The 23331-nt window shown below is 44.9% G+C and overlaps 1 long non-coding RNA gene and 1 pseudogene across 1 annotated transcript; both read left to right on the forward strand.

Moving 5' to 3' along the window:
- The window catches only part of LOC125518683 (alpha-1,3-arabinosyltransferase XAT3-like), a 191286-nt pseudogene that overhangs the window by 12621 nt on the left and 155334 nt on the right, over positions 1–23331 (forward strand).
- Positions 2703–6456, forward strand: LOC147959133 (uncharacterized). The gene is made up of 3 exons (XR_015609674.1): positions 2703–2901; positions 2981–3212; positions 3380–6456. It is a non-coding gene; the product is annotated as an uncharacterized LOC147959133 (long non-coding RNA).

The following is a 23331-nucleotide window of genomic DNA, read 5'->3' on the forward strand; positions in this document are numbered from 1 at the left end:
TGAAGTTACATGATCTTCATCATTAGCTTCCTCACTAATTGGTGTAGTAGTCACAGGAACAGATTTCTGTGATGAACTACTTTCCAATAAGGGAGCAGGTACAGTTACCTCATCAAGTTCTACTTTCCTCCCACTCACTTCTTTTGAGAGAAACTCCTTCTCTAGAAAGGATCCATTCTCAGCAACGAATATCTTGCCTTCGGATCTGTGATAGAAGGTGTACCCAACATTTTCTTTTAGGTATCCTATGAATACGCACTTCTCCGATTTGGGTTTGAGCTTATCAGGTTGAAACTTTTTCACATAAGCATTGCAACCTCAAACTTTAAGAAACGACAGCTTAGGTTTCTTGCCAAACCATAGTTCGTACGGTGTCGTCTCAATGGATTTAGATGGTGCCCTATTTAACGTGAATGTAGTTGTCTCTAATGCATAACCCCAAAACGATAGCGGTAAATCAGTAAGAGACGTCATAGATCGCACCATATCAAATAAAGCACGGTTACGACGTTCGGACACACCATTACACTGTGGTGTTCCAGGTGGCGTGAGTAGTGAAACTATTTCACATTGTTTTAACTGAAGGCCAAACTCGTAACTCAAATATTTTACTTCTGCGATCATATCGTAGAAACTTTTTATTTTGTTACGATGATTCTCCACTTCACTCTGAAATTCTTTGAACTTTTCAAATGTTTCAGACTTGTGTTTCATCAAGTAGATATACTCATATTTGCTCAAATCATCTGTGAAGATCAGAAAATAATGATACCTGCCGCGAGCTTCAATATTCATCGGACCACATACATCAGTATGCATGATTTCCAACAAATCTGTTGCTTGCTGCATTGTTCCGGAGAACGGAGTCTTAGTCATCTTGCCCATGAGGCATGGTTCGCAAGCATCAACTGATTCATAATCAAGTGATTCCAAAAGTCCATCAGCATGGAGTTTCTTCATGCGCTTTACACCAATATGACCTAAACGGCAGTGCCACAAATAAGTTGCACTATCATTATTAACTTTGCATCTTTTGGTTTCAATATTATGAATATGTGTATCACTACGATCGAGATCCAATGAACCATTTTCATTGGGTGTGTAACCATATATGTAAACAGAACAACAATTTATTCTCTTACTTAAATGAATAACATTATTGCAATAAACATGATCAAATCATATTCATGCTCAATGCAAACACCAAATAACACTTATTTAGGTTCAACACTAATCCCGAAAGTATAGGGAGTGTGCGACGATGATCATATCAATTTTGGAACCACTTCCAACACACATCGTCACTTCACCCTTAACTAGTCTCTGTTCATTCTGCAACTCCCGTCTTGAGTTAATACTCTTAGCAACTGAACCAGTATCAAATACCGGGGGGTTGCTGCGAACACTAGTAAAATACACATCAAATAATCCGTATATCAAATATACCTTTGTTCACTTTGCCATCCTTCTTATCCACCAAATACTTGGGGCAGTTCCGCTTCCAGTGACCAGTCCCTTTGCAGTAGAAGCACTTAGTCCCAGGCTTAGGACCAGACTTGGGCTTCTTCACTTGAGCAGCAACTTGTTTGCCGTTCTTCTTGAAGTTCCCTTTCTTTCCCTTTACCCTTTTCTTGAAACTAGTGGTCTTGTTAATCATCAACACTTGATGTTCTTTCTTGATTTCTACCTTCATCGATTTCATCATCATGAAAAGCTCGGGAATCGTTTTCATCATCCCTTGCATACTATAGTTCATCACGAAGTTCTACTAACTTGGTGATGGTGACTAGAGAATTCTGTCAATCACTATTTTATCTGGAAGATTAACTCCCACTTGATTCAAGCGATTATAGTACCCAGACAATCTGAACACATGCTCACTGCTTGAGCTATTCTCCTCCATCTTTTAGCTATAGAACTTGTTGGAGACTTCATATCTCTCAACTCGGGTATTTGCTTGAAATATTAACTTCAACTCCTGGAACATCCATATGATCCATGACGTTCAAAACGTCTTTGAAGTCCCGATTCTAAGCTGTTAAGCATGGTGCACTAAACTATCAAGTAGTCATCATATTGAGCTAACCAAACGTTCATGACGTCTGCATCTGCTCCTGCAATAGGTCTGTCACCTAGCGGTGCATTAAGGACATAATTCTTCTGTGCAGCAATGAGGATAAACCTCAGATCACGGATCCAATCCGCATCATTGCTACTAACATCTTTCAACTTAGTTTTCTCTAGAAACATATCAAAAATAAAAAAGGGGAGCTAAACGCTAGCTATTGATCTACAACATAGATATGCTAACACTACCAGGACTAAGTTCATGATAAATTAAAGTTCAATTAATCATATTACTTAAGAACTTCCACTTAGATAGACATCTATACCTATACTAATTAGGGACTCCCAAGAAATTACCACGTTAATTAGATTTTACGGGCCGTTAATCTGGTGGGACCAAATTATAACGGTGTAGATTAACCCATATATTATTTGCTCTCACGTACTCACAACCGTATAGATTAACCCATCTATTGTATCCCATATCTTAAAAAACATCTTTTGTCTACTCTCACGTATACACAACCCCCTCTCCTAATCTCTCACGTCTCTATTCTAAAAAAAGGACTCACGTCTCTCCATCTTATCCTCCCAAAACGCCTAGCCATCCTCTCCTCTCACGTAAGCATGGCCTTCCCATCTTCCCCTCTCCAAAACTCTCACGTTTCATCTCCTTCCTCTCCATCAATACAAAATATCAGAGTTAAAATCGATGGAGGTTTATTCATGGTACCCCGACGATGGATGAAGAGACCTCTGCCACCCTGTCTCTCATCATGGGCTGGCGTGGAACTAGGGAAAGATTTGGTCATACCCTCCTCTTCTTCAATCCAGGTTCAACCGACATGCCTCCCCAATGACGACTAGCATAGGATTCTTTTTTTACTGACAACATATGCTTCTCCGCCCGTAGCTTGATCTATGCTCGCAGGTTACGCCGACACCCCCAACATCCTGGTATCTTCCTTATGTACACCCCTGTCTCCGTGCAGCAGCAGCCTCCTCCTCTTTCCACGCGCGTCCCGTTCATCATGCCTTCAACTTTGATCCAATTGCCACCTCTGGACTCTCCTCCCTCGATCCCTATAATTCATGGTTGTTTGCTGCCTCAATTTCACCACCACTCAAGGGAGTCAATCTGAGCGGTACTTTTCCCAATCTCAGTTTCTAGGGTTCACTTTTTACATCATGCGTTCATTGGCATCAAAGATGAATTCATGACAGTCAGCGGTGTTCGTAGCCATTGATTTATATATATGTTGTGTTCCCAATCTCAGTTTCTAGGGTTCGCAATTTACATCATGTATTGCAGGCTTTCGTGGGCGTCAACTGAGCGGTACTTTTCCCAATCTCAGTTTCCAAGGTTCACTTTTTACATCATGCGTTCATCGGCATCAAAGATGAATTCATGACAGTCGGCGGTGTTCGTAGTCAAAGATGGATTCACAGCAGCCTACAATGTTAATCACCATTGCTGTATATGCAGTGTTCAGAACGACGTACTTCAACTTTCTAACAGCATGTAGTCAACACGTGATCAAACAGATATAGATTAGAAGTTGAATTTTTTTGATTTGGTTCATGCTTATGTAGGCATATATTGATGAGGTATGTGATAATATGCATGTGGTATATACAACTAAAACATTTGTATGCATGTACAACTATGTATTTTTTAATTTGTAGCTCTTGGTAGCTGTCCATTGCTCCATATGTGTTTCTTTGTCGTAAGAAGTCTGATGGTTCTTCTCCTACTTTTCATTAAAAAAATCTATGTTTCAGTTCTCTATACAGAAACTCGGAAATAAGTGAAACCAATGAATTCCCCAGCATGATTTTATCCTAATTGTTTACTATAGTTCGAGCAGGAATTGCGTGTATGTGTGACAAGCTTACAATGCAACAAGGTAATATAGAGCCTCTTGGTAGCCATCCATCTCTCCATATGTGATTCTTTGCCCTGAGAAGTCTGATGGTTGTTCTCCTACTTTTCAGTAAAAAAATGTATGTTTCGGTTCTTTGTACAGAAACTCAGAAATGGGTGAAACCAATAAATTCCCTAGCATGATTTTATCCTAATTGTTTACTATAGTTCCAGCAGGAATTGCGTGTATATATGACAACTTTACAATGCAACAAGATAGTATAGAGACTTATAGAAGCGTTTCTATCTCATGATTTGGTAGTCATACCTACAGGAATAATTCACGTGAGTGATCTTTGGATACTGATTATATGTTAACAATTTCATGTCAGGAATTAATCATTTGTGTTTCATGCTTTTATGTATAGCGTATCTATTTGTTCGCCAAATTTTAGAGAACCAGGGCAAATTATGATGTTTGCATGTTTTTTCTGTTGTTCTTTTTCGTAACGTTCCAAATGGGTTAATCTTAAAAAGAACCATAGGTTTTGGAAATTTACGGACGGAAGGTGACTTCATGTATATTACGAAAGCAAGACTGGATATGATTAGATCTTTCTGTCTAGATGATATGATTCGCTCCGTATTTCTTCTGGCACATTTGTAGAAAAATACCACATTTTTCGCTATTACACCGTGTCTTGCGTCACTAAATATAGTTTTCTGTTTAACATGATCTACATCGTTTTAGTTCATCTTCAGCTGAAGCCTAGCTAGCCCAAGAAGGGATCCCTCAGTCAGGTTACCTCCCGTATGTTGTATTTTCTTGGGCAAAAAGCACCAGTGACTAAGGAGCCGAGGAGATAGTATAATACATGTAGTCCACAATAAGTAAAGAATGAATTCCGTTTGTATTTTTCGCAAAAAAATAAATATATAAATCCGTGTGTACGGCCGGAGAGAACACGGACAGTTCAGTAGACTGAAACTCGACCGGTCCCAATATTGTGACTACGACAATGTGTTGGAGACAAATTACCAGACTATATATGACCACATGCTAACAACGATTATTTACCCTTCCAAGTCTGCAGTCTGACCAAGGTGTTAAGAGTAAAGACTCATCTCCAAATAATGTCTTTATATGCCATGGATGTGACATTTCTAAACAAGGCATACTCGAATTGTTGCATATTATTTTATACATAAATCCTTCCAATTTTAACCTCTTGGACAGGACGCATTAGTTTGCTATGTTTCTCTTATTTCCTATCGAAAGAAACAAATAGCATTGCTAACAGGAATGATCTCATAGGACATATATCTTAAAATACTTATTTAATGCATTCTAACAATGTTTTCTTTCTTTCAGGGATGAACCTGTTGCAGGCTACTGTGTAAAAATAATCATCAGACCAGTGTTTTGAGTAGTGAAGTTTGAATAACAGGGGACATGATTTAGTACAAGTTTCACATTATTTTATTTCAATCATTGTTAATTTCATTCACGGACGTAATAATTACAAATTTATATGTACATGGCATCAGTAAATCTGGTGTAGCTTAGAAAAATGGATCACCATGGACATGATTGGTTACAATCTTCCCTTTCTATTGCAGCTTTGCTTTTCACCAATGGCCTATTGAGACGATAATTAAGGTGATTTTTGTGCTTCTTAATATTTATTTTAAAACTACATGTGCATTTCCATCATTGTGTTGCAGGAAAATAAAGAAAATTGCAGGATTATTTCTCAAGATCGACGATACACAAACAAGGCATATGTAGCAGTGGTTACAACATCTTTTTTTCCCATACTTAGGCTTTTTTGTTTGAACTATGTGCAAATTCTAAGTTTGTTCCGCCATGGGGATTGAACATCTTACATCCTTACATCATCTTCAAATTTTACTTTTTTGATGTTATTATCAGATTTTATATATGACAAGGAATAAGATCTAAGCTGTTTTTAGTTTCTTTATAACAACATTTACAGAACCGGCCGAGTAAAGTCTAATCAGGTAAGCCAAGGCTACTATCCTCCATTCGGTTTCACTAACATTTAATCAGGGCTTGCATATTTTCTTTCAATTTTCTACACTTCTTGAGTGTACTAGATTCGAACTACTATGGTGGCCATTTAATGGATATGGTAATAATATCACCTAATCCTATTTGTATATAGATACATGTATTCTTTCACGCCCTTTCTTAAATTTGTTCTTTGTACTAATTTAGCGTACTGCAGCTGCTTAATATCACCTAATCCTATTTGTATATAGATTCATGTATTCTTTCACGCCCTTTCTTAAATCATGAAGGATCTTGGCGTGACAAGGGTACGGACATATGAAGCATTCTTGTGGAGTGTAGCTATCTTTTGGTTTGACATAGAATTATATCAACCCACTTCTATGTAACTTACGCATGATATTTTTAATACATTCTTCATGTATGTCGTTTCTAGACGACATTTGAAGTGTGTGTTGCATGTTGCCATGATTTTCACGGATTGCTCCCTATATATTTTTGCCTTCGTCTATCTCATCGTCATGATCCTTTAGTCAATTAATAAAATGTTTATGTGCTTTCAGCCATCATCTCAATGGTTTAAGACATACTATTATTTATAGCTTGCAATTATTTTTAGTTCTTCTCTTAGATGATAATAAGAGAAAGAAAATTTAAGTTCATATGCAAAGTTATGTTTGCTACATGTTTGTTCTGTGAATATTGACATTGTCATAATTGTAACGGCCCCGTGCGAATGCACGGGTTGACGACTAGTCCCTCTAATCATCTAAGTGATCACGTGGTCCAAATCAACTAAACCATAACCGATCATCACATGAAATGGAATAGCTTTCAATGGTGAACATCATTATGTTGATCATATCTACTATATGATTCACGCTCGACCTTTCGGTCTCAGTGTTCCGAGGCCATATCTGCATATGCTAGGCTCGTCAAGTTTAACCTGAGTATTCTGCGTGTGCAAAACTGGCTTGCACCCGTTGTAGATGGACGTAGAGCTTATCACACCCGATCATCACGTGGTGTCTGGGCACGACGAACTTTGGCAATGGTGCATACTCAAGGAGAACACTTTTTTCTTGAAATTTAGTGAGAGATCATCTTATAATGCTACCGTCAATCAAAGCAAGATAAGATGCATAAAAGATAAACATCACATGCAATCAATATAAGTGATATGATATGGCCATCATCATCTTGTGCTTGTGATCTCCATCTCCGAAGCACCGTCATGATCACCATCGTCACCGGTGCGACACCTTGATCACCATCGTAGCATCGTTGTCGTCTTGCCAATCTTATGCTTCCACGACTATCGCTACCGCTTAGTGATAAAGTAAAGCATTACAGTGCAATTGCATTGCATACAATAAAGCGACAACCATATGGCTCCTGCCAGTTGCCGATAACTCGGTTACAAAACATGATCATTTCATACAATAAAATTTAGCATCATGTCTTGACCGTATCACATCACAACATGCCCTGCAAAAACAAGTTAGACGTCCTCTACTTTGTTGTTGCAAGTTTTACGTGGCTGCTACGGGCTTAAGCAAGAACCGTTCTTACCTACGCATCAAAACCACAACGATAGTTTGTCAAGTTGGTGCTGTTTTAACCTTCGCAAGGACCGGGCGTAGCCACACTCGATTCAAGTAAAGTTGGAGAAACTGACACCCGCCAGCCACCTGTGTGCAAAACACGTCGGTAGAACCAGTCTCGCGTAAGCGTACGCGTAATGTCGGTCCGGGCCGCTTCATCCAACAATACCGCTGAACCAAAGTATGACATGCTGGTAAGTAGTATGACTTATATCGCCCACAACTCACTTGTGCACAACATCAACGCATAAAATCTAGGCTTGGATGCCACTGTTGGGGAACGTAGTAATTTCAAAAATTTCCTACGCACACGCAAGATCATGGTGATGCATAGCAACGATAGGGGAGAGTGTTGTCTACGTACCCTCGTAGACCGTTCGCGGAAGCGTTATATCAACGCGGTTGATGTAGTTGTACGTCTTCACGATCCGACCGATCCAAGTACCGAAAGCACGGCACCTCCGAGTTCTGCACACGTTTGGCTCGGTGACGTCCTCGCCTTCTCGATCTAGCAAGAGGGGCGAAGTAGTAGATGAGTTCCGGCAGCACGACGGCGTGGTGACGGTGTTGGTGAAGAACAATCTCCGCAGGGCTTCACCTAAGCACTATGAAAACTATGACGGAGGATAAACTAGAGGAGACGGGGTAGCCGGCACACGGCTTGGTGTTTCTTGATGTGTCTTTGGTGCTAGCTGTTGGGGAACGTTGTAGAAAACAAAAATTTTCCTACGGTTTCACCAAGATCCATCTATGAGTTCATCTAGCAACGAGTGATCGGATTGCATCTACATACCTTTGTAGATCACGCGCGGAAGCGTTCAAAGAACGGGGATGAGGAAGGCGTACTCGACGTGATCCAAATCACCGGAGATCCTAGCGCCGAACGGACGGCACCTCCGTGTTCAACACACGTACGGTCAGCGTGACGTCTCCTTCTTCTTGATCCAGCAAGGAGGAAGGAGAGGTTGAGGAAGAAGGCTCCAGCAGTAGCATGACGGCGTGGTGGTGGTGGAGCTGCAGTACTCCGGCAGGGCTTCGCCAAGCACTATGGAGGAGGAGGATGTGTTGGAGAGGGAGAGGGAGGCACCAAAGGCGTGGGGTGAGAAGTCCTCCATCTCCCCACTATATATAGGAGGGCCAAGGGGGGGGGGGCGCCGGCCCTAGGAGATCCAATCTCCTAGGGGGGGCGGCGGCCAAGGAAGGAATCCCTCCTCCCCAAGGCACCTAGGAGGTGCCTTCCCCCTTTGGGACTCTTCCCTTCTTGAACCCTAGGCGCATGGGCCTCTTGGGTCTGGTGCCCTTGGCCCATGTAGGCCAAGGCGCACACCCCTACAGCCCATGTGGCCCCCCGGGGCAGGTGGCCCCACCCGGTGGACCCCCGGGACCCTTCCGATGGTCCCGGTACAATACCGGTGACCCCGAAACTTGTCCCGATGCCCGAAATAGCACTTCATATATATAATTCTTTACCTCCGGACCATTCCGGAACTCCTCGTGACGTCCGGGATCTCATCCGGGACTTCGAACAACATTCGGGTTACTGCATATACATATCCCTACAACCCTAGCGTCACCGAACCTTAAGTGTGTAGACCCTACGGGTTCGGGAGACATGTAGACATGACCGAGATCGCTCTCCGGTCAATAACCAACAGCGGGATCTGGATACCCATGTTGGCTCCCACATGCTCCTCGATGATCTCATCAGATGAACCATGATGTCGAGGATTCAATCAATCTCGTATACAATTCCCTTTGTCAATCGGTATGTTACTTGCCCGAGATTCGATCGTCGGTATCCCAATACCTCGTTCAATCTCGTTACCGGCAAGTCACTTTATTCGTACCGTAATGCATGACCCCGTGACCAGACACTTGGTCACTTTGAGCTCAATATGATGATGCATTACCGAGTGGGCCTAGTGATACCTCTCCGTCATACGGAGTGACAAATCCCAGTCTTGATCCGTGTCAACCCAACAGACACTTTCGGAGATACCCATAGTATACCTTTATAGTCACCCAGTTATGTTGTGACGTTTGGTACACCCAAAGCACTCCTACGGTATCCGGGAGTTACACGATCTCATGGTCTAAGGAAAAGATACTTGACATTGGAAAACTCTAGCAAACGAACTATACGATCTTGTGCTATGTTTAGGATTGGGTCTTGTCCATCACATCATTCTCCTAATGATGTGATCTCGTTATCAATGACATCCAATGTCCATAGTCAGGAAACCATGACTATCTGTTGATCAACGAGCTAGTCAACTAGAGGCTTACTAGGGACATGTTGGTGTCTATTATTCACACATGTATTACGATTTCCGGATAACACAATTATAGCATGAATAAAGACAATTATCATGAACAAGGAAATATAATAATAATGCTTTTATTATTGCCTCTAGGGCATATTTCCAACAGTCTCCCACTTGCACTAGAGTCAATAATCTAGTTACATTGTGATGAATCGAACACCCATGGAATTCTGGTGTTGATCATGTTTTGCTCTAGGGAGAGGTTTAGTCAACGGATCTGCTACATTCAGATCTGTATGGACTTTACAAATTTCTATGTCTCCATCTTGAACATTTTCACGAATGGAGTTGAAGCGACGCTTGATGTGCCTTGTCTTCTTGTGAAACCTGGGCTCCTTGGCAAGAGCAATAGCTCCAGTGTTGTCACAGAAAAGCTTGATCGGCCCCGACGCATTGGGTACGACTCCTAGGTCGGTGATGAACTCCTTCACCCAAATTGCTTCATGCGCTGCCTCCGAGGCTGCCATGTACTCCGCTTCACATGTAGATCCCTCCACGACGCTCTGCTTGCAACTGCACCAGCTTACTGCCCCACCATTCAATATATACACGTATCCGGTTTGTGACTTAGAGTCATCCAGATCTGTGTCGAAGCTAGCGTCGACGTAACCTTTTACGACGAGCTCTTCGTCACCTCCATAAACAAGAAACATTTCCTTAGTCCTTTTCAGGTACTTCAGGATATTCTTGACCGCTGTCCAGTGTTCCTTGCCGGGATTACTTTGGTACCTTCCTACCAAACTTACGGCAAGGTTTACATCAGGTCTGGTACACAGCATGGCATACATAATAGAACCTATGGCTGAGGCATAGGGGATGACACTCATCTCTTCTATATCTTCTGCCGTGGTTGGACATTGAGCCGAGCTCAATTTCACACCTTGCAACACAGGCAAGAACCCCTTCTTAGACTGATTGAACTTCTTCAATATCTTATCAAGGTAGATGCTTTGTGAAAGACCTATGAGGCGTCTTGATCTATCTCTATAGATCTTGATGCCTAATATATATGCAGCTTCTCCAAGGTCCTTCATTGAAAAACTCTTATTCAAGTAGGCCTTAATGCTGTCCAAGAGTTCTATATCATTTCCCATCAAAAGTATGTCATCTACATATAATATGAGAAATGCTACAGAGCTCCCACTCACTTTCTTGTAAACACAGGCTTCTCCATAAGTCTGCGTAAACCCAAACGCTTTGATCATCTCATCAAAGCGAATGTTCCAACTCCGAGATGCTTGCACCAGCCCATAAATTGAGCGTTGGAGCTTGCACACCTTGTTAGCATTCTTAGGATCGACAAAACCTTCCGGCTGCATCATATACAATTCTTCCTTAAGGAAACCATTAAGGAATGCCGTTTTGATGTCCATTTGCCATATCTCATAATCGTAGAATGTGGCAATAGCTAACATGATTCGGACGGACTTTAGCTTCGCTACCGGTGAGAAAGTCTCATCGTAGTCAACCCCTTGAACTTGTCGATAACCCTTAGCGACAAGCCGAGCTTTATAGATGGTCACATTACCATCCGCGTCTGTCTTCTTCTTAAAGATCCATTTATTTTCTATGGCTCGCCGCTCAATAGGCAAGTCAGTCAAAGTCCATACTTCGTTTTCATACATGGATCCTATCTCGGATTTCATGGCTTCCAGCCATTTGTCGAAATCCGGGCCCGCCATCGCTTCTTCATAGTTCGAAGGTTCACTGTTGTCCAACAACATGATTTCCAAGACAGGGTTGCCGTACCACTCTGGTGCGGAACGTGTCCTTGTGGACCTTCGAATTTCAGTAGGAGCTTGATTAGAAGTATCTTGATCATTATCATTAACTTCCTCTCTAGTCGGTGCAGGCACCTCAGGAACATTTTCTTGAGTTGCGCCATTTTCCGGTTCAAGAGGTAATACTTCATCAAGGTCTACTTTCCTCCCACCTACTTCTTTCGAGAAAAACTCCTTCTCTAGAAAGGATCCATTCTTGGCAACAAAGATCTTGCCTTCGGATCTGAGGTAGAAGGTATACCCAATAGTTTCTTTAGGGTATCCTATGAAGATGCATTTTTCCGACTTGGGTTCGAGCTTTTCAGGTTGAAGTTTCTTGACATAAGCATCGCATCCCCAAACTTTTAGAAACGACAGCTTAGGTTTCTTCCCAAACCATAATTCATACGGTGTCGTCTCAAAGGATTTCGACGGAGCCCTATTTAAAGTGAATGCGGCAGTCTCTAAAGCACAGCCCAAAAAAGAGAGCGGTAAATCGGCAAGAGACATCATAGATCGCACCATATCTAATAGAGTGCGATTACGACGTTCGGACACACCATTACGCTGAGGTGTTCCAGGCGGCGTGAGTTGTGAAACTATTCCACATTTTCTTAAGTGCGTGCCAAACTCGTGACTCAAGTATTCTCCTCCGCGATCTGATCGCAGGAACTTGATTTTCCTGTCACGTTGATTCTCAACCACACTCTGAAATTCCTTGAACTTTTCAAAGGTTTCAGACTTGTGTTTCATTAAGTAGACATACCCATATCTACTCAAGTCATCAGTGAGGGTGAAAACATAACGATAGCCACCGCGAGCCTCAACACTCATTGGACCGCACACATCAGTATGTATGATTTCCAATAAGTTGGTTGCTCGCTCCATTGTTCCTGAGAATGGAGTCTTGGTCATTTTACCCATGAGGCATGGTTCGCACGTGTCAAATGATTCGTAATCAAGAGACTCTAAAAGTCCATCAGCATGGAGCTTCTTCATGCGTTTGACACCTATGTGACCAAGGCGGCAGTGCCACAAGTATGTGGGACTATCATTATCAATCTTACATCTTTTGGTACTCACACTATGAACATGTGTAGTATTACGCTCAAGATTCATTAAGAATAAACCATTCACCATCGGAGCATGACCATAAAACATATCTCTCATATAAATAGAACAACCATTATTCTTAGATTTAAATGAGTAGCCATCTCGAATTAAACGAGATCCTGATACAATGTTCATGCTCAAAGCTGGCACTAAATAACAATTATTAAGGTTTAAAACTAATCCCGAAGGTAAATGTAGAGGTAGCGTGCCGACGGCGATCACATTGACCTTGGAACCATTCCCGACTCGCATCGTCACCTCGTCCTTCGCCAGTCTCCGCTTATTCCGCAGCTCTTGTTTTGAGTTACAAATGTGAGCAACCGCACCGGTATCAAATACCCAGGAGCTACTACGAATACTGGTAAGGTACACATCAATTACATGTATATCACATATGCCTTTCGTTTTGCCGGCCTTCTTGTCCGCTAAGTACTTGGGGCAGTTCCGCTTCCAGTGACCACTTCCCTTGCAATAAAAGCACTCAGTCTCGGGCTTGGGTCCATTCTTTGGCTTCTTCCCGGTAGCTTGCTTACCGGGCGCGGCAACTCCCTTGCCGTCCTTCTTGAAGTTCTTCTTACCCTTGCCTTTCTTGAACTTAGTGGTTTTATTCACCATCAACACTTGATGTTCCTTTTTGACTTCTACCTCTGCTGATTTCAGCATTGCAAATAATTCGGGAATGGTATTTTCCATCCCCTGCATATTGAAGTTCATCACAAAGCTCTTGTAGCTTGGTGGAAGCGACCGGAGGATTCTGTCAATGACCGCGTCTTCCGGGAGATTAACTCCCAGCTGAGTCAAGCGGTTATGTAACCCAAACATAGTGAGTTTGTGCTCACTGACAGAACTATTTTCCTCCATCTTACAGCTGAAGAATTTGTCAGAGACTTCATATCTCTCGACCCGGGCATGAGCTTGAAAAACCATTTTCAGCTCTTCGAACATCTCATATGCTCCATGTCTCTCAAAACGCTTTTGGAGCCCCGGCTCTAAGCTGTAAAGCATGCCGCACTGAATGAGGGAGTAGTCATCAACACGTGTCTGCCAAGCGTTCATAACGTCTTGGTTCTGTGGGACGGGTGCGTCACCTAGCGGTGCTTGTAGGACATAATCTTTCTTGGCAGCTATGAGGATGATCCTCAGGTTCCGGACCCAGTCCGTATAGTTGCTGCCATCGTCTTTCAGCTTGGTTTTCTCTAGGAACGCGTTGAAGTTGAGGACTACGTTGGCCATTTGATCTACAAGACATATTGTAAAGATTTTAGACTAAGTTCATGATAATTAAGTTCATCTAATCAAATTATACAATGAACTCCCACTTAGATAGACATCCCTCTAGTAATCTAAGTATAACATGATCCGAGTTAACTAGGCCGTGTCCGATCATCACGTGAGACGGACTAGTCAACATCGGTGAACATCTTCATGTTGATCGTATCTTCTATACGACTCATGCTCGACCTTTCGGTCTTCTGTGTTCCAAGGCCATGTCTGTACATGCTAGGCTCGTCAAGTCAACCTAAGTGTTTGCATGTGTAAATCTGTCTTACACCCGTTGTATGTGAACGTTAGAATCTAACACCCGATCATCACATGGTGCTTCGAAACAACGTACTGTCGCAACGGTACACAGTTAGGGGGAACACTTTCTTGAAATTATTATGAGGGATCATCTTATTTACTACCGTTGTTCTAAGTAAACAAGATGCAAAACATGATAAACATCACATGCAATCAAATAATAATAGTGACATGATATGGCCAATATCACATAGCTCCTTTGATCTCCATCTTGGGGCTCCATGATCATCTTGTCACCGGCATGACACCATGATCTCCATCATCGTGTCTCCATGAAGTTGCTCGCCAACTATTACTTCTACTACTATGGCTAACGTGTTTAGCAATAAAGTAAAGTAATTTACATGGCGTATCTCAATGACACGTAGGTCATACAAAAAATAAAGACAACTCCTATGGCTCCTGCCGGTTGTCATACTCATCGACATGCAAGTCGTGATTCCTATTACAATAGCATGAACATCTCATACATCACATATATATATCATTCATCATTCATCACAACTTTGGCCATATCATATCACAAAGCACTTGCTGCAAAAACAAGTTAGACGTCTTCTAATTGTTGTTGCAAGTTTTACGTGGCTGAAATAGGGTTCTAGCAAGAACGTTTTCTTACCTACGTGAAAGCCACAACGTGATTTGTCAACTTCTATTTACCCTTCATAAGGACCCTTTTCATCGAATCCGCTCCAACTAAAGTGGGAGAGACAGACACCCGCCAGCCACCTTATGCAACTTGTGCATGTTAGTCGCTGGAACCGGTCTCACGTAAGCGTACGTGTAAGGTTGGTCCGGGCCGCTTCATCCCACAATACTGCTGAAGCAAGATAAGACTAGTAGTGGCAAGAAAGTTGACAACATCTACGCCCACAACAAATTGTGTTCTACTCGTGCAAGAGAACTACGCATAGACCTAGCTCATGATGCCACTGTTGGGGAACGTTGCAGAAAACAAAAATTTTCCTACGGTTTCACCAAGATCCATCTATGAGTTCATCTAGCAACGAGTGATCGGATTGCATCTACATACCTTTGTAGATCACGCGCGGAAGCGTTCAAAGAACGGGGATGAGGAAGGCGTACTCGACGTGATCCAAATCACCGGAGATCCTAGCGCCGAACGGACGGCACCTCCGTGTTCAACACACGTACGGTCAGCGTGACGTCTCCTTCTTCTTGATCCAGCAAGGAGGAAGGAGAGGTTGAGGAAGATGGCTCCAGCAGCAGCATGACGACGTGGTGGTGGTGGAGCTGCAGTACTCCGGCAGGGCTTCGCCAAGCACTATGGAGGAGGAGGATGTGTTGGAGAGGGAGAGGGAGGCACCAAAGGCGTGGGGTGAGAAGTCCTCCATCTCCCCACGATATATAGGAGGGCCAAGGGGGGGGGCGCCGGCCCTAGGAGATCCAATCTCCTAGGGGGGCGGCGGCCAAGGGAGGAATCCCTCCTTCCCAAGGCACCTAGGAGGTGCCTTCCCCCTTTGGGACTCTTCCCTTCTTGAACCCTAGGCGCATGGGCCTCTTGGGGCTGGTGCCCTTGGCCCATGTAGGCCAAGGCGCACACCCCTACAGCCCATGTGGCCCCCCGGGGCAGGTGGCCCCACCCGGTGGACCCCCGGGACCCTTCCGGTGGTCCCGGTACAATACCGGTGACCCCGAAACTTGTCCCGATGCCCGAAATAGCACTTCATATATATAATTCTTTACCTCCAGACCATTCCGGAACTCCTCGTGACGTCCGGGATCTCATCCGGGACTCCGAACAACATTCGGGTTACTGCATATACATATCCCTACAACCCTAGTGTCACCGAACCTTAAGTGTGTAGATCCTACGGGTTCGGGAGACATGTAGACATGACCGAGATCGCTCTCCGGTCAATAACCAACAGCGGGATCTGGATACCCATGTTGGCTCCCACATGCTCCTCGATGATCTCATCGGATGAACCACGATGTCGAGGATTCAATCAATCTCATATACAATTCCCTTTGTCAATCGGTATGTTACTTGCCCGAGATTCGATCGTCGGTATCCCAATACCTCGTTCAATCTCGTTACCGGCAAGTCACTTTACTCGTACCATAATGCATGATCCCGTGACCAGACACTTGGTCACTTTGAGCTCAATATGATGATGCATTACCGAGTGGGCCCAGTGATACCTCTCCGTCATACGGAGTGACAAATCCCAGTCTTGATCCGTGTCAACCCAACAGACACTTTCGGAGATACCCGTAGTATACCTTTATAGTCACCCAGTTACGTTGTGACGTTTGGTACACCCAAAGCACTCCTACGGTATCCGGGAGTTACACGATCTCATGGTCTAAGGAAAAGATACTTGACATTGGAAAACTCTAGCAAACGAACTATACGATCTTGTGCTATGTTTAGGATTGGGTCTTGTCCATCACATCATTCTCCTAATGATGTGATCTCGTTATCAATGACATCCAATGTCCATAGTCAGGAAACCATGACTATCTGTTGATCAACGAGCTAGTCAACTAGAGGCTTACTAGGGACATGTTGGTGTCTATTATTCACACATGTATTACGATTTCCGGATAACACAATTATAGCATGAATAAAGACAATTATCATGAACAAGGAAATATAATAATAATGCTTTTATTATTGCCTCTAGGGCATATTTCCAACACTAGCCCTACCCCTCTATTTATATGTAGAGCCCTGGGGTCGAAACTTGGAGTAAAAGCCTCCTCAAAGTCGGTTTCACCCGAAAGGCAAGAGTCCTTCTCGGACTCCAGGGCTAGACGCCAGGGTTCCCGGCGTCTACCCCCTAGACGCCAGGGTTCATGGCGTCTAGCCTCTAGTCTCCGCAAAACTTCCTTTTGCACTTTCCAAAAGCCTCGTGGGCTTTCCCCTTTGGCCCAGATAAAGTGTTGTCGTGCCCAAACATTTTGGGAAACATCCAGAACCCCTTCTGGTGAATTCCGGAACCCTTCCGGAGATCAAACACTACTATCCCATATATCAAACTTTGTCTCTGGACCATTCCGGAGTTCCTCGTCATGTCCGTGATCTCATCCCGAACTCCGAACAACATTCGGTCATCAACATACATAACTCATATAGTACTATATCGTCAACGAACGTTAAGCGTGCGGACCCTACGGGTTCGAGAACTATGTAGACATGACCGAGACACCTCTCTGGTCAATAACCAATAGCGGGACCTGGATGCCCATATTGGCTCCTACACATTCTACGAAGATCTTTATCGGTCAGACCGCATAACAACATACGTTGTTCCCTTTGTCATCGGTATGTTACTTGCCCGAGATTCGATCGTCGGTATCTCAATACCTAGTTCAATCTCGTTACTGGCAAGTCTCTTTACTCGTTCTGTAATACATCATCCCGCAACTAACTCATTAGTTGCAATGCTTGCAAGGCTTATAGTGATGTGCATTACCGAGTGGGCCCAGAGATACCTCTCCGACAATCGGAGTGACAAATCCTAATCTCGAAATACGCCAAACAAACAAGTACCTTTGGAGACACCTGTAGATCACCTTTCTAATCACCCAGTTACGTTGTGATGTTTGGTGGCACACAAAGTGTTCCTCCGGTAAACGGGAGTTGCATAATCTCATAGTCATAGGAACATGTATAAGTCATGAAGAAAGCAATAGCAACAAACTAAATGATCAAGTGCTAAGCTAACGGAATGGGTCAAGTCAATCACATTATTCTCCTAATGATGTGATCCCGTTAATCAAATGACAACTCATGTCTATGGTTAGGAAACATAACCATCTTTGATCAACGAGCTAGTCAAGTAGAGGCATACTAGTGACACTCTGTTTGTCTATGTATTCACACATGTATTATGTTTCTGGTTAATACAATTCTAGCATGAATAATAAACATTTATCATGATATAAGGAAATAAATAACAACTTTATTATTGCCTCTAGGGCATATTTCCTTCATAGCATGATCGCTGTCGTCTTTTTCAGGGTTGGGTTCTTGAGAAGGAGGCCCGAAGAATTCATCACTATACCCATGTTCGGCAAAGTACTTATCGACATTGGTAAATGTACCGTCATCGTTGTCGTCGTCGTCGTCCGGATCCTGTGCCATATGCATGTTCGGATCCTGTGCCATAGGGATGTCCGGCATGTCCGGTAGCGTTGCGGCGGTCTTGCCATGGCTTGGCGCCAGCATGACTGGCGGTGTTGTATTTGGGGTGGTGTCCCCCGCCCCAAACGAATCTGGCTCTTCGGCCAAAGCAGGGGCCAGCTTAGGCAGGCGCTGAGGGTCATCAGATCATCTTCGTCGGCCCTGGCGGCTTGAATCGGAGGTAACAACTCATCGCAGCCTGGCAGCACCCGAACCAGTTGAACCCTATACACGATGGGTGGCATCGGATTACCGTGGAACACGAGGTTGCCCAGTTGAAATTTTTTGCCCTTGGCGACATCGACCAACTCGTCGTTCACGAAGTGCAGGAGAGTGCACGGAACGTCGGCGGCACCCTGCGAAAACATGTAGGGCGTCAGGGATGCCCAGTTAAAGGCAAGGAGATGAAGTCCTCGGCCAGGAGGCTTAATTAGTTACCGTGATGATGGCGTCGAGCTCGGCTAATGTCAAGGCACCGCCAATGGCGGGCGTGCAACCGACGAAGGGGGCCGCTTGCTGCCGAGGTGCCGACCGGCGTACACCCGGGTGCATTAAGCTCCAATGCCCGTGCCGGCGTCGGAGACACCAATACCGCCTCCGCCGGAGACACCAATGGCGCCGCCTACGCGTTGTGCGAGTTGCTGGCCGTGAAGCTGGGAATCGGGGGTGGCCCCTATTGGCCGCCCGCAATCCACGTCGTCAGCCCATGAATCAAGGTAGGCATAATGCCGGTGAGCGTCGATCCCAGTTGTTGTTGCACTTGCTCTTGGACAATCTCCGGAATCCGCGCCACTTGTGCCTTGAGTTCTTGAACCTCGCGCGACTGGCTTTCTGAGCTGGTCTTTCTCTCCTTTCGCCCACCAGCGTTATAGTAGGACACGCATTTTGTGGACAAGCCTTTGCCGGCCACACGACCAGCTGACGACGGCTTACTGAGCTTATCCTTGTTTTTCATTACGTTCAACGCCCTATTTAGAGTGCTGTTCCAAGGGGTGCTCTGAGACGACCCTGCGCTACTGCTTTCAGTTTCCTGCGGAAGGAATGTGGACCATTTAGAAATTTGGCTTCATTAATTAGAATGCAACCATATGGAGCTAATTACGCGGGGGTGTATTCCTTACCAGAACAAGCTCAAGCGCCCTGGTCTTTGGATCCGTGGTAAGCTCCTTTGTTACCGGGTCCTCCTTGTACCAGGCCCTGACATAGTTCCTGGTCTGCTTGTCACGGTATTTCTCGAAGCGGGGCGGTAGGCCTTGCTCGGCACGCTCCGCGTCCTGCTTGTCCCATATAGGCTCCGCCACTCTGTAACCGCCGAGACCGAGTTTGTGTTCCCCTAAGTTCAACTCCCGCATTTCTTTCCCCCACTGACTTGATTCGGAGGTTGCGCTGCTCTCGCACTTGATCTTGAACTCCTTGTATTCATCTTCGCTGATCGAAGGATTTTTCGCCTTGATCTTCTCATAACTATCACCTTTCTAAATCATTGTCTTCACCACGCTTCTCCAAGTAGACAGGGCCGTGCTCATCCTCGTGAGGGCGGCATTGTTCACTTTATTCCCTGAGAGGCGTGTGTTTTCAAATTCAGCGGGGAACTTGTATCGTTCGTGTAGCTTTGTGAAGAGGAGGGTGCGCAAATTCCCTCGGTCCTTATGCCTTAGGTTCTCGGTGTTGATCGAGACGGTGCTCCGGAGAATGCACCCGAGTTGAAGCGAGTACCCCTTGACTATTTCTTTGGGCGCCGTTGGATGCCCGTCGGAGTTCACTTGAGTAAATTCCTCCTTGACGGTGCGGAGCACGTTCGGGCACCGGTCCTTCCGTTGCCTCTTCGGTTGGCTGCCATCTATGCATGCGCTGGCATCATCAGTGGTGGCATCCTCGGCGGCACCATCAGTGGTGGCATCCTCGGCGGCACCATCAGTGGTGTCATCCCCGACGCCACTAGGGGTTGTGTAGTCAGGATCGGTGTCTTCCGCGACGTCCTCATAGCGGTGAGGTTGTTCCTCCATCTCCTAGGACAGCTCCCAGAATTGTTTGCCGCCCGAACCGCTGACCTCATCGTTGTGGGCCATGTTTCGCTCTAAATAGGAAAAAAGTTTGGTCAAAAAGTTGGTTATTGTCAAGGAACAAGATCATGGTCTCATCATTTAGGGTTTGTCGACACCGAGGCATCCTAAAAGCTAAGGTTTTATCATTTAGGATTTGTCGAAGCTGAGGCACCCTAAAAGCCTAAGCTTTCATCATTTAGGTTCTTATCGACACCGAGGCACCCTAAAAGCCAAGGTTTTATCATTTAGGATTTGTCGACGCTGAGGCACCCTAAATGCTAAGTTAAGTTTTCATAATTTAGGGTTTATCGATGCCGAGGCATCCTAGATTGACTGATATATATGGGTATCTTCTAATAATATACCCTATCAAGAAAAGGGAAGGAGAATTTCTAAGTTGGGCCTAATCACTTGGCTCTATTGCCACCTATGGCAGTTGCTTTTTCGTCTGTCCACACATGAATTCATCATATGTGTTTAATTCAGCAAGAATAAAGGGGCAGTTGATCCTACTTAATTAAGTACTAAGATACCCCGGCCCATGCATTAGTCGCAAGTACCCCATATGTCCTATTTTTAGCAAAGTCATGCTAAAATTCACGGAAAATTTCAGCATGACCTTTGCTGAAAATAGGACACATGGAGTACCCGAATTTGCCGGAACGGAAGTTAATCGACATTCCGGCAAACTCAAGGGCCTCTCAGGGTACCTGCAAAATCATTACCCCACCCCCGCCCAGCTGGAACCCCACAACACCCCACAATATCATCACGACACGATGGTCGGAGACAAAACCCCCCAATACCATCAAAATACTCCAGTTATGAAGTAAAATTCCTGAAGTGTTCCAGGAGTAGAACCCGAAGTGTAGTCAGTGGCTTCACCTATGTGCATAAAAATCATAAAAATTCAAAATCATTTGAAACCTGATCACTAGTCATAAAAATTCAAATTCAAAATCTACTGATTAGTTCTTGTGCTCATCCAGTAGCAACATCTTTCATACATGATCAGTAGTCATGTACCAAATTTTTATTTAAACTGAATTTTCAAATCACCAAGAGCTCTACTAGTTTCAGACTAGATTTACACTAAATACAATAATCCGAGGGGACAAATACAACACTGGCAAAGTCAATTCAGGTTTATCTGAATTGGCAGCTACAGTGATGCCATTTAAAGCTAGCTAGAGGGAAAAGCCATTAAAAAAATCCTCTCATCTCATATGAGGAGTGTTAATCCTAAGACTAATAGTTTGTTGTGCAGGATAGCTATAGTGATGCCCTGTCCATTTTGTCCCTCCCCAACTAGGGATGGCAATTTTATCCATGGATCTGGATACCCATGGATACCCGACCCGGTTGGGCAAGGGTATGGAGCACATTTCTGCCCATGGGTCCGTGGATATGGATACCCATGAACAGCCGGGTTGGGCATGGTTATAGTTTGTGCTCCATGGATATCCAATGGATACCCGTATGACATGTGGGGCCATATGCTGTGACAGTAGAAAGAGCAAATCAATGGGAAATGGCAGGAAATATGCAACTTGTGCCATGAGCCATATGCTGCAGAATCAACCTCTGGTATGTCACACTTAAGGACTCATCGTATTACTTGTTGCCTAATTATGCATGTAGCTTATGTTGTCATTTGTGAGTGAATGATGATGAGTTAATTTGATCTTTGGAAATGCTTCATGCTGACTTTTCTATGCCCATGGAGCTCCATGGGTACGTGGGTATCCAGCGGGTTTGGGCATGGGCACAACTTGTGCCCACGGATAATTTGGTGGATGGGCAAAGGGTAGGAAGATGGGTCATGAGTTGGATTTGGACCAGCTCCACCCGCCCCAAACCCGACCCATTGCCATCCCTATCCCCAACTAGATACTAGAGTAGCACTGTTGATGCCCTGTTCTTAAAAGCCAGATGCAGCTTGTTGAGCAATTTTGAGCAAAACTCCTTGAGGAACTAGCAGCAAAAGGTACTGAACTAGCAGCAAGCTTGTGTTATTGCTTACTAAGGTACTGAACTGATCAGAACTTCAGAACAGTGAGCTTTACATACTAATTTCAGAGGGATTTGAACCTAATTTGACCTAAATTCGAGAGGTATTTGACCTTATTTTGCATCTACACTAGCCCCTAATCCATGGCTAGAGCTAGTAGTAGGAACACATGGTAGAGTAATTAGGCAGCCTTGAGGAACCCAAATACATGGCTGCTAGATCGAATGAAACAAGGAGGGGAGAGGGGACGGAGGGGAGTTGGGGGCACCTTCACCTTGGGTGGCTGGACGACGGCGCCGTGGATTTAGAGGTCTAGGTGGAAGAAGCCCTTGATTGCGGCGACTGTGGTGGCTGGGTGCGCCCCTCCTTCTCCTCCTCCTCCTCGAGCAGGACAAGGTCGGCGGCTACACGGTGAGGAGAAGGCCCTCCTCTCCTCTTCGGGCGTCGTCCTGGTCGCTTGCCGGCGCGGTCTACCTACAGAGACGAGACAAGAAGGGGTCAGGGGTTTGGAGTGGAGGGGGGCTTACGGGCAGAGGAGGACGGGCGGAGGAGGAGGGGGGCTTACGAGCAGAGGAGGACGGGCGGCGGCGCAGTAGGGGCGGCGGAGGGAGGCGCTGCTAGGCTCCTGTGCCGGCTGCGGGGTAGCGGAGGCTTCGGACGGCTGGGTGCGCCGCGGCATCGGGCTGGCAGTCATGGCGGCAGGCCGTCGGCAGCGAGGACCGAGACGGCGAGGCGGGGCGCGGGGGTTGTCAGAGCGGGTGTGGAGCGGCGGAAGGA

This window comes from Triticum urartu, chromosome 7A (genome assembly GCF_056163025.1).
Source record: "Triticum urartu cultivar PI428250 chromosome 7A, HENAU_Tu73, whole genome shotgun sequence".
NCBI lineage: Eukaryota > Viridiplantae > Streptophyta > Magnoliopsida > Poales > Poaceae > Triticum > Triticum urartu.